This window comes from Anomaloglossus baeobatrachus, chromosome 8, assembly GCF_048569485.1.
Source record: "Anomaloglossus baeobatrachus isolate aAnoBae1 chromosome 8, aAnoBae1.hap1, whole genome shotgun sequence".
In the NCBI taxonomy this organism is placed as follows: domain Eukaryota; kingdom Metazoa; phylum Chordata; class Amphibia; order Anura; family Aromobatidae; genus Anomaloglossus; species Anomaloglossus baeobatrachus.
In genome coordinates, this window is record NC_134360.1 from 131252785 (window position 1) to 131264928 (window position 12144).

The following is a 12144-nucleotide window of genomic DNA, read 5'->3' on the forward strand; positions in this document are numbered from 1 at the left end:
CATGTTTGAAGCATTGTCAGTTATAATAATAGCAAACACCTCTATACTGTATTCAACTTCTGTACCTAATTTATTATATATTTTAGGAGTTGGAGTCGGTCCATTTTTTACCGACTCCGACTCCACCAAAATGGACACCAACTCCGACTCCACAGCCCTGCTGGATAGCCTGCTTGATCTATCAATATGGGCGTGAGAAATGGGCGATTAGTGGGCATAGTGAACTACATGTATCTGTGTGACTGACCCCTAGACAAGCCTTATCTGTGTGCATTTATAATCAGTGACATAACTTGAAAATTGTGGCCCAATTCAAAATCTCCAACAAGAGTCTCACTGTTACATACTTCTAAAAGTAGAAGGAGATTCCAAATGACCATACTGTAACAATTCCCCTGGGTTCTGCACCTACAGAGATCCCTCGGGTGGCACAAACTCATAATCATAACAATTTAGGACAAGAAATCAGAGTTTTTAAAGTGCAAGTATACATATTTTATTTCACATTGGTGACAATTTCAATAAAAACTTTTTTCTAAAAGTCAAAAATGCCAGGACTGAGCCAAAAGGTTATTATTAATGTATGTGTAATACAAAGTCTCCCTAGGTTCACAAGGCACATATATATAAATAGATGGTACATAACCACAACATAAAAGAGCAGACCACCAGGACAGACCTACAGGTAAATATAATTAATTTTGTGCAAAAAACATGAGCACAAATACATTAAATGACAGTCAGTGACATGATTTAGCATAAGTATGCAAAAATTATTAGTCAAGAAAGTCCCGAGAAATCCACTACATATAGTGGTTTTTGCTCCACAAGATAGTACTTGTGGCGTGCCTAGTAATAAGCCCCATAGAGACCCGTAGAATAGAAGGTACAATGGACAGTCCAGGCGTTTGGGAAGGCCCCCATTACGCCCTACGTACGTTTCAATTCTTTAAATTGTAGAGAATCTTCCTCAGGGGTCAAGGTGCCGTAGTGAGGGGTCCTTAGTCAGCCGGGTTTTAAATAACGCCGCTCCATAATGGTAATCCCGGAAGTCACGTAGTCGGCGCATGCGCGGATCGCTCCGGGTGATCTCGCGCGATTCGCCGCCGTCAGGCCATCCCGCGCATGCGCGGGAGCAGGGACGCGTCACCATAGCTCCCGCGCATGCGCGCGGCGATTCAGACGTGTTCTTTCTGGTGCCCAGGTGGAGGTTCTCTCCCGCGGTCTGACATTTGTCCCATCTAACCCATTCAATCTCTTCACAGCGTTGAAGGACGTTAACCTTTTTGCCCGTAGATTAATTTTTAAAAAACTTTTTTGTAAGAGGGATGCTATGACTGACAGCCAAGCGGAGAGGGAGGCCATTCAAAACCTAGAAGAACTTCTACAGGAACAGGAGGCTCCCCCAACAGGTGTGTTCCCTCAGACACTCTTGCCTAGGTCCACAAAATTTCCCCCCTTTTCACTATGTCCGGCAGTGGATATATTTACCAGGTTGGTCAGTGAGGACTTTAAGAAAATCAGAACCACATGTAAACGGGATAACCTCACCCGTGATCAGAGAAGGGCCCTCACTGAGCTACAAAGTTATTCTGATATAATTATCAAACCTGCCGATAAGGGGGGAAATATTGTGGTCCTGTCTATTGAAAAATACGAACATGAGGTACTAAGGCAATTAAGAGACAGGGACACATACACTAAACTTACATGCAACCCTCTAACCAAATACACCAGTGAACTTGCTGTGATCCTTTCCAGGGCTCTTGAGATCGGACTTATTGACAAAAAAATGCATGATGGCTTATGCAGGAAATATCCGAGGATACCGACCTTCTACGTCTTACCCAAAATACACAAAGATGCCGTCAACCCGCCTGGGCGTCCGATTGTGTCCGGCATCGAGGGGTTGTGTGACCCCATTTGTAAATTTATTGACTTCCATCTTAAACCTTTGGTGGAAACACTCCCCTCGTATGTTCGTGACACAACTGACGTCCTACGGCGCATTGACGGTATCTTTATGGAGGAGGATATGGTGCTGGTTACTGCAGACGTGGAGGGTCTGTATACTTGCATATCACATGAGGATGGATTGAGGGCGGTCGGTTTTTTCCTTGAGATGTCCGGTCGGGATGGCGTTATGGGTGAACTGATCCTTGAGTTGCTCCGCTTCGCCCTGACACATAATTTTTTTGTGTTTAAGGATAATTTTTATTTACAGAAACGCGGCACTGCAATGGGCGCGGCCTGTGCGCCCTCGTATGCTGGCCTCTTCCTGGGTTACTGGGAGAGGCTGGTATTTGGAGACGGGGGCGTGCAGGGCGTTGCCCATGTGCAGTGCTGGCATCGATTTATCGATGATATATTATTTATTTGGCAGGGCCCGGCGGAGCAACTCGATCAGTTTATGAGGCAATTAAATCGGAATAAATTTAACATCAAATTGACACACAAATGCAGTAATCGCAGGATCGACTTCCTAGATATTCAAATTTTTGTTGATGATAGGGGGTCGATCCAGACGGACGTGTATCGCAAGAGCACGTCCGTCAATGCATTACTGCATGCCTCATCAGCCCATAATCCATCTACTATTCGCGCCATTCCGACGGGGCAATTCTTGAGGATGAAACGGATCTGCTCCTCAAATACCAACTTTGAAGCACAATCGTCCGATCTCAGGAGCCGTTTTATGGATAGGGGTTACAGCAAGAGGTGTATAAAATCTGGTTATAATAGGGCTAAAGGAACAACTAGGACACAATTACTTACCTATGCTCCCAAACGACGGGAACCCTTTGACCCGGTGATTAGATTCATCGGTACTTACAATGAGCAGTGGGAGAGGATGCGGGACATAATGAAACAACATTGGTCAGTATTGTTAGTCCTGGTGGTCTGCTCTTTTATGTTGTGGTTATGTACCATCTATTTATATATATGTGCCTTGTGAACCTAGGGAGACTTTGTATTACACATACATTAATAATAACCTTTTGGCTCAGTCCTGGCATTTTTGACTTTTAGAAAAAAGTTTTTATTGAAATTGTCACCAATGTGAAATAAAATATGTATACTTGCACTTTAAAAACTCTGATTTCTTGTCCTAAATACTTCTAAAAGTATTGGTCTCCTCATGGCCTATGTGTCCCCCGTACATGCGAGGCCCTAGGTATACCTACAACCCCTGCACCCACTACAGTTACACAACTGTCTATAAACCATAGTAACCACCTATTGGATAAGCACATATATGCTAATATTTTGCATAGAATAAAAATTGCCTTGGCTTTTAGAAAAATCCGTTTTATGCACAATTCTTTTGGAGTGACCGTGTGCTCGTTAATTTGTTTTGTGTACATTATACCACTTTTCTGCTACATTTTAATAAACGATCTATTGACCCACAGTTCGAATTGAGCATCGCACATCCAGAACCTCTGACGTAACCTCATATTGTGAGGGGAAAAGCCTAAACTCAACAGGACACTTCTTTTAGCTTTGCTTACTTTCACATATAAATATTCGTGCAACTGTAATGGTTAGAAACTGAAGTCATAGAAAAAGCAACAGGAAAGCAGAAGCTGGGAGATAAATGATGGCCAGTCCGTAATGGAGACAGCTGAAGGGAGACAGGAAACTGCACTGAACATTGACTGTGCTACAAGCTGCCTGTCAGCCTAGCCCTGAGTAATGCTGCACAGGAGACTCTACATCCAGCAAAGAACCAAACAATTCAACAAATGGACTCTTTCTAAAGGAAGTAATGCTGAGAGGCTGCCAGCTCCACAGCACACAAGGGGTTAAGAGCAGGCATGTAGGAGGCTCTGCGCACACCTTAAATTACACAGCACTAATAACACATTAATGATGGACACTAACCTCATATAAACTCACCTGCAGTCTTCTTTCTCTGCGGAAAAGTGCCAGGCAGGGAAGTTAGAGTTTAAACTACAACTCCCAGCATGCTTTGCAACAACTCAAGGAAAAGGTTCAACAACTTTATCTGTAGATTTTGAGTTTTTGAGAGAAGTCAGACTCTACATGCGAGAGCTCCCCTTGCTGGCAGCTATGCGCTTCATTGTGACGGATTGCTGGAGGCTCTGACTCTGCCAGTGTTTGCAGCACAAAGAACTGGTGACTCACAGAATGCTTCAGTAGCATTCCCATTTTATCTATGACTTCCGTAGTATATATTATTATTTATACTCCTCAACATTGAAGTTGTAACATCAAGAAGAAAAATTCATGAAATTATGGAAAATAACATGATCAATTAACAAGTTAGTCATGTGTAAATAATGAAAAAATTAAACCAAATTATTCAAAACCTCTTTATTTAGTATAAAAAACCTCACACTTAGAATGTCTTGGCATGCTATAAATGAATTATTAACGGTTGTCTGAGGAATGTTCTACCATGCTGAATTCACTTGGGCAAGCAAATAATTAGATCATTGCAATCAAGGACATATGATGCCTCAGATATGGTCAATGGGTGACAAGTAGTGATGGGAGAGCGTGCTCGCCACTGCTCATTACTTGATCGAGCCTCTGCATGTGAGTTTGAAAATGCTTGAGTTTCCCATTGACTTTCATTATACTCAGTATTCTATTCACTTGATCCAATGCTCAATCGAGTAACAAGCAGTACGAGCACACTTACATTTCACTAGAGACCATTCCAGAGAAGCTGCAGATCATGGGAGCACCTTTAGGTGATGCAGGCTGCTTACAGTTAGATGAGCACTATGTGATCTGGCTTTGTCGAAAAATGGGTCATTAGAAAATTTCTCTTGGGACGTCATTTGTACCACAATTGATCCATAATGTACTGCAAGTGAAATTGGATGTCACATACCAAGCCTAAGGAGTCAAACAATGTCTATTCAAACCATAAGAAGGCAGTTGCATAACGTTTACGTTGGTCTAGTAGACAAATTGAGGTTTTTCATTGACCTTACGCCACCGCTCATTGCTATCTAGGATGCAAAGCAAGATGGCAATATAGGCAATAATGGAGGTCTATCCTCAGTGATGAGTAACACTTTTGAATTCAATGCAAAAATAGCTAGCCTGCGATTGGTCTGCAGACCCTGTGGACAACAACATGAAAAGTCCTTCATGTGGAAATGTCACATTAGTCCTACTTTTGGGATTTTAGAGTATGCTGTTACACAATGTACAGTAGTGGGATCCCTGTAGTCCTCATTGCAAGTACACTAACAGCTTGGCGTTATATTGATTTTGTTGTGGAACCAGTAGTACAGCCATTTCATTGTGTTCCAGGAGCCATTATTCAACACAAAAACCCCAAACCACATTTTACTAGTCAACAATGTTCCGTATGTGCTAGATGAGAGACATTTCCAGAGACCCTGCAGAGCATGGTAGCAGATTTAGCGCATGCAGGCTGTTCACAATAACATGAACAACAGGTGGTGTGGCATTGTTATGCTAAACAAAAATGGCTCCTGGGACACTTTGAAGAAATGGCTGTACAATTGATTCCATGACCAAATCAATCTAGGCGTTTGTCTACCTAGGATAAAGACTAGAGGTATTCGGCTACCATACTTTATGCCACAACCTACTGTCAGTAGTATGAATGGTGTGACATTCCCTGATGAAGGTTTTCTCATGGTGTTTCCCACAAGGTCTCCAGACCAATCTCCAGCTATCATTGTGTCCAAGGCAAAAGCAGGAATCACTGCTGAAGAATATAGACCTCCATACCAGCCTCCTTTGCAGTCTTACTGTGCAATTTGACAGCGTTTAAGAGCAGTGGCATGAGGTCAATGGTATACCTGAAGCTGGATGTCTGGCTTGTAGCCCAATGTCGTGCAAATGCTGTCTGGTAGTCTTTGTAGGCACTGTATGATGCGTTACACTTTTGCATGTGATGCTCAGTTTCACTCGCAGTGGAATAATCATGGACCCAGTGGCTTAGCCATTTCTGTAAGGTGTACCAGGAGATAATTTTCAACATGACAATATCAGGCGGCATGTTGATCTTGCTACCGTGAGTAGCCTGCTTGGCCTAAACCTGCTATCATGAGCAGCAGCTTCTCTGGACCAGTCTTCCTTACAATATATCTGGAATGTCATTGTCGGCAATTGCAACGGAAGCTGCCAACATTGGATCTTGATGATTTCCATTCCCAAGTAAACTCAGCATGGTAGAACATTACTCATACAACCATTCCTTATCCCAATGTTGGCATGCCAAAGCATTTGAACATGGATTTCTGCTTTTGACACTTACAATCAATACTGTATTAATTGAGATGCTTTAAGATGTTGTCTATATTTTTTCATTACTTACATATCATTACCAAGTCTATTGATACTGTGATTTCCACAGTAATGCAGTTTTTAATGTGGACCTGGTTTAGAACAATATCTAAACTCCACTGTTCTGCTCCATTGCAGGAGCAAAACGATGATATTGCTGGTCATAATCCTTAAATGATAGACTCTAATTGAGTGTCTATAAAGCGTAATTCATTAGGTTTCTATCACGGAGCTTATAATTTTTTGCAATTATATACAAAACCTTAGTTTATTCGCTTCTGAGAGGATAGGTCACGAATACCGAACTTCTTGACAATTGTTTTGGGCTTCCTTTGTACAATATTTTACTATCTTTTTTATTTTTCAAAAAAGTTTTTAAAACCTCATAATTTTCTTTGTGGTTTTTAGCATTTTTGGGTCGAGTTATAGCACATAATGGGCCTCATTGATGGAAACTATGTAAAGGAAAGATTGTTTTTTGTGAGCAACATAGACAATCAGATCTCCACTGGTAAAATGAAAGCTGTGATTGGTTGTTATGGGCAATAAAGACACTTTTTCTTATTGCCATTTTATAGAAATTTGTCCCAATTGTTTTCCTTACCTGTGCTTCGGTAGTATTTTGTTTGTTAGTTTGTTTTTAAACACTAATTTAGTTGTTATAGGGCGAATAGCACAGTATGTAGCTCTGGTCAATGAGATTTCATTTTTTTTCTACAGTTTTAAAACTCAAACCAGGTTTGGATCATAAGGAAACTGAATAAATTTGAAGCGTGTACTGGCGCCATAGTACTGGTATTCAGTCTACAAACTAGTTTACTGTAAATGTGGTGTATGTTTAGAGCACACGGACTAGAAGGAGCTTTCACAGTTTGGCAAAACTTCCTTTTTATCTGAAAAGATGGGTGAGGCGGCTTTACGTTTTGAAACATTTGCACCTACCAGTATAAACTTGTCCTCATTGGCAGCGAAGGCATACAGCAAATTTATCCTGAGAAGATAACTATAGAGATAATGTTTAATATAATAAACTGTTAGTTTTACTAAGGCTACAATTCATGATTTGCTGAATGATTCATTAGTAAATAGTGTTGATCAAAACCTTTTAAATTTAAATTTATCCTGACTGCCAATTTCTTCCCCAAAAAATAATTCAGTGAATGAAATCACTATTAAAATCAATACTGAAAAATCTCTAATTGCGCATAAAAGATGTGTAACACTCTGAGGTCTCCTAGGACTGCAGCTAATGCATTTTGATCTCTGTAATGGAAAAACAGCCTAAGTAATGTCCAAGTGACCTCAAGATATCTGACTATGGATATAACAGTATAACTTTTCATGATTTACAAAAACAAAAATATACTGCTTAAAAATTATTCCCCTTACTTTTGTCATCAGTCACACCATTCTGTTGCATGCAAGTCCATGAGCACTGCTGAAATTTCCTGCGTGGGGCAACTCACAATTCGCCTGCCTATGCCTGAGGCCTACATCAAACTGGATTAAGCATGCATTTTATAAATGATGCACACAGGGACCTGGACTTAATGAATGCCATTGATTCTTGTGGCAAAGACACTGTGACTGTGTATTCTAATAACTGTGGATAGCACTTTCTGTGAATCACATGATGTCCAGACCATTTGAATGAAAATAAAGTTCTATTACTCAAATTATCACATTCTCCATCAATGGGACTTCGTACGAACAATGAACGAAGAACCTGTATGGAAGAATTGAATATTTGTAATTGAAGAACCAGCAATAGACACTTCATTACCAGAAGAATTAGCCATTACTGCTGTAAATTAAATTCTGTTGAACCAGTGTTTGTTATACCTATTTTTGCCTTTCTCCCCATCCCTGCCCAGGGTCTATATGCCGAATTCACCTAAGATACTGCACCAACAAAAACAATAATTTCACCAATAATGAGGAGAATGAGACATACCAAAACTTAGTATCACAGAATACAGAATTTTGTACCCACTTTCAAAAGCTTCAGTAAGCAACATGTAGCCATTATCACCTACCAATAGTGGACTTAAAATTAACGCTGTGTAATATCATTACCCCACCGCCTAATGTTGCTTGTACAGATTCTGCAGCATATACAGTGGTGAATACCATAACATTTCAGTTTTGCAGATCCTTGCACAGTCAAAGTACCCACACACTCTTCTGAGAATGAGCACAACCTTTTTATGTTTGTTTTAAATAAATGTTGCACAATCAAATTCAAGGATAGGCCATGTAGTACTTTGCCACATTGCATGGTAGCCATGATGTTTCTGGTATTGTCACTTACTAGGTTGTCTGGTTGTAGTTGACTACAAGTCATCCTGTATGACATTTGATATAACATTATGCCTTATTGCTGTTGTAGACGAGGAGATTTCCTTTAATAAGGATTTGGAGAAAGTACATAAGACCAGGTGTGCAGGTATTGCCAGTAAAAAAGGAGGACACTTTCCATTGTGCATTGCCATTGTGTAAAACATTGACTCAATGGGCCATAAAATACTTGTAAATTTCCAGGCTATAACTGCTGCTGTTTTATATGGTATAGTTTAACTTGCAGCACAATGTCAATTCCAAGGGGGATCACGGTATTTGTCACGTGGAAGTTAAATGCAGAGATGTCTTTATTCAATACATAATAGCAGCTAGTTATCTTCAATTGAGGCTCAACTCAAGTACGGTAATACGTTTGCAAAAGACAGTACAGTCCAGGTGGTTTGGCATCTATTGCAGTGAACATGGACATATGGGAGTTCAATTTCGCCAAAAAACTGATGAAATAATGCATGTTTCTTGGGCAAATAAAAAGGTAATGATGCATGATGATGCATTGAAAAGAGGGCAGACAGAGTACAGATTGCATTAGATGTAGATAATGATGGGGCTGATGACAACAACTAGGTTGATGCACTACTTGTGCATACAGACTGGCTACCAAAAAGATGATTACTATTAATAGAAGTAGGAAGACAGCTTGAGCCTTGCTCTTCTTGTTGCTTAATTTGCTTTCTTCAAGTAAGCAGTAGATCCCGTTGTTCACAGTCAGTGTGACAGGATGTACATGGCTTATTTTCCAACCTCAGAGCCTGCACACTGCAATAGGATGATCTTCTGGCAATGTGCAAAAACAAATTCCAACACTCAAGGTAACTGCACATATTAATGCCACCACCCCAAGACAACCACCAAAGCTTTTAAGCACTGTTGAGCCTCCAACCACAGAAATAATTGTGGTATTACCTGCTCCCGAGCTTGCCAAAGAAGAAGCATATCTACTTGTCTCAACTAGGGAAATGGCCTAAGCACTCCAATCACACCACTCAATCATTTCAAGATTTGCCCTGGCTCATAGTGCCACTACCACTGTCGGCGCTCCTACCACCACAGATGGCAGAGTCGGCAACACAGCTAGGCATTTGAATTTTGTCCTCAATCTCCCCCGGCCCATGTCATCTGAGTAAAAAGGCTGAATGTCCATCTCATCCAATAAATCAACTAATAAGTTGTTCTTATGAAACATTTTCCTGAGTCCTCAGAAGGGTTCTGTAGATTAAGGGCTGAACGGATGGAGGTGTCATTCACAAAATTGAAAGTTCAGTCTGTAAAAAATTAGATGTATTAGCGGCGGCAGAGTTTGTCCATATAGCACACTGCTCAACATTAGTCGGTAGTGATGCTGTTGCTAGTGTCTCCCATATTTTTTGACATGTGATGGGGTATCTTTTCTATAGATAAGCAACATCCATTGCCCTTATCATAATTTTTACTACACTTTTTTCAATGCAAGTATAACATTTGCAGAAACATTTCACCACACTTGCTCAAACCTGAAAATGTTGGGAAAACAACTGGAAATGCTATGTAGGGTACACGGCCAAAAAGGATTCAACACCAGAATTTCAGTAGTATTGGTGTGCCATGTATGTTTTGGTAATTGGCAAAAAAACAGGTTTGCCAAAACAAAACCTGCATAGTGCTTTAGAAATTACTGCACACTGAATTTAAAGGGGTTGTTCACTACTGGACAAATCATTAATAAGTGCTAAAGTCTCTCAGATAAATTAAAAAAAAAAAATCATGCACTCCCCTTTCAGACCAGTGTTGATGCAGTGATATTGATGTTGTGTCTTCCAACAGTCATGTTATATTATAAATGTTGCTGGCAAAAGAAGTGCAAAATAGTATCTTATCCGGAGGGTATACAGGGGTGAGAACACTCAGGAGGCTCATCTTTATAGGGCTGTAAAGGTACCGTCACACTAAGCGACGCTCCAGCAATCCCACCAGTGATCTGACCTGGCAGGGATCGCTGGAGCATCGCTACACAGGTTGCTGGTGAGCTGTCAAACAGGCAGATCTCACCAGCGACCAGTGACCAGCCCCCAGCCAGCAGCAACGCGTGGAAGCAATGCTGCGCTTGGTAACTAAGGTAAATATTGGGTAACGAAGCACTTGGTTACCCGATATTTACCTTGGTTACCAGCGCACACTGCTTAGCACTGGCTCCCTGCACTCCTAGCCAGAGTACACATCAAGTTAATAAGCAAACCGCTTCGCTTATTTACCCGATGTGTACTCTGGCTACGTGTGCAGGGAGCACGGAGCTGGCACTGGCAGCCTGAGAGCGGCGGACACTAGTAACTATGGTAAATATCGGGTAACCAGGCAAAGGGCTTCTTGGTTATCCGATATTTAACTTGGTTACCAGCGTCCGCAGAAGCCGGCTCCCTGCTTCCTGCACATTCAGTTGTTGCTCTATCGCTGTCACACACAGCGATGTGTGCTTCACAGCGGGAGAGCAACAATTAAAAAATGGTCCAGGACATTCAGCAACAACCGGCGACTTCACAGCAGGGGCCAGGTTGTTGCTGGATGTCACACACAGCAACATCGCTAGCAACATCGCTGTTGCGTCACAAAAAACGTGACTCAGCAGCAATGTTACTAGCGATGTTGCTTAGTGAGACGTGGCCTTAAGAGTCACAACCAGCTGTAAGAATATAAGTTCATGGTTGCTGCAGCTCCACATGGATGCAGAAGATAGTTGTTGGGAAGACAGGGTGAGATGCCGTGCCACCATGATGAAAGACCATCCAGGATAAAAGAATGGTGATTTATTTTCTATGCGTTTCAGAGAGGACTCCCATAAGTATGTGATTTTCCTGAAGGAGTGAGTCCTCTTCGTAACGCGTAGAAAATAAATCACCATTCTTTTATCCTGAATTGTGTCTTATCATGGTGGCGTGGCATTTCACCTTGTCTTTCCAACACCTACCTTCAACAGTCATGCCATGTGAGTGCTACAGACCATCAACAGCCACGGATAGACTTCAGCAATGTCACGTGAATGCCCGGAGACAGTGCCAACAATGCTTGAACCATGCTTTTCCAGGAGGTGAGCATATGGTTTTTCTTTTTATTTCTGGCATCATAGTTGCCCAGTTGTGGATTAAAACTGTTCCCATTTGCTCCATTGTTTCTGTTTAAATGTAAACCACAACAAAGTGACATGGCCTTCAAAAGATGGACTCCAGCATCACCATTATAAGTAAATGGGTTCTGTTGCATGTTCTGATGCGGTGACCACTTCTTGATAAAAACGGCATTTTAGATGAAAATCTATAGATATAATCTGTGCTAGAGTTTGTCTCCTTTACCGGAGAGACAATTTGAATATTTCTTAGAGGGGCGTGGCAGCTATAAGTCCCCTTACTTGGCAGCCAGACTGTCTTGCAAAGTCTCCTTAAGGAGAATAGTGTTCCCCCGTGGTCCCCACATAGCTTTCTCATGAGCCAGATCAGACACCCCCATACTTTGCACTGA

At 41.4% G+C, this 12144-nt stretch overlaps 1 protein-coding gene across 3 annotated transcripts in view; it reads right to left on the reverse strand.

Moving 5' to 3' along the window:
- Positions 1 to 4110, reverse strand: part of PLA2G4A (phospholipase A2 group IVA) — a 337394-nt gene extending 333284 nt beyond the window's left edge. Inside the window, exon 1 of one of the 3 annotated variants that reach the window (XM_075320930.1) lies at positions 3901 to 4110. The gene's annotated coding sequence lies outside the window, so the exon portion shown is untranslated. Of the gene's footprint in view, positions 1 to 3885 lie in introns of all 3 variants that reach the window. The other 2 variants (XM_075320931.1, XM_075320933.1) reach the window with 2 other exon arrangements.
- Positions 4111 to 12144: the final 8034 nt, after the last annotated feature.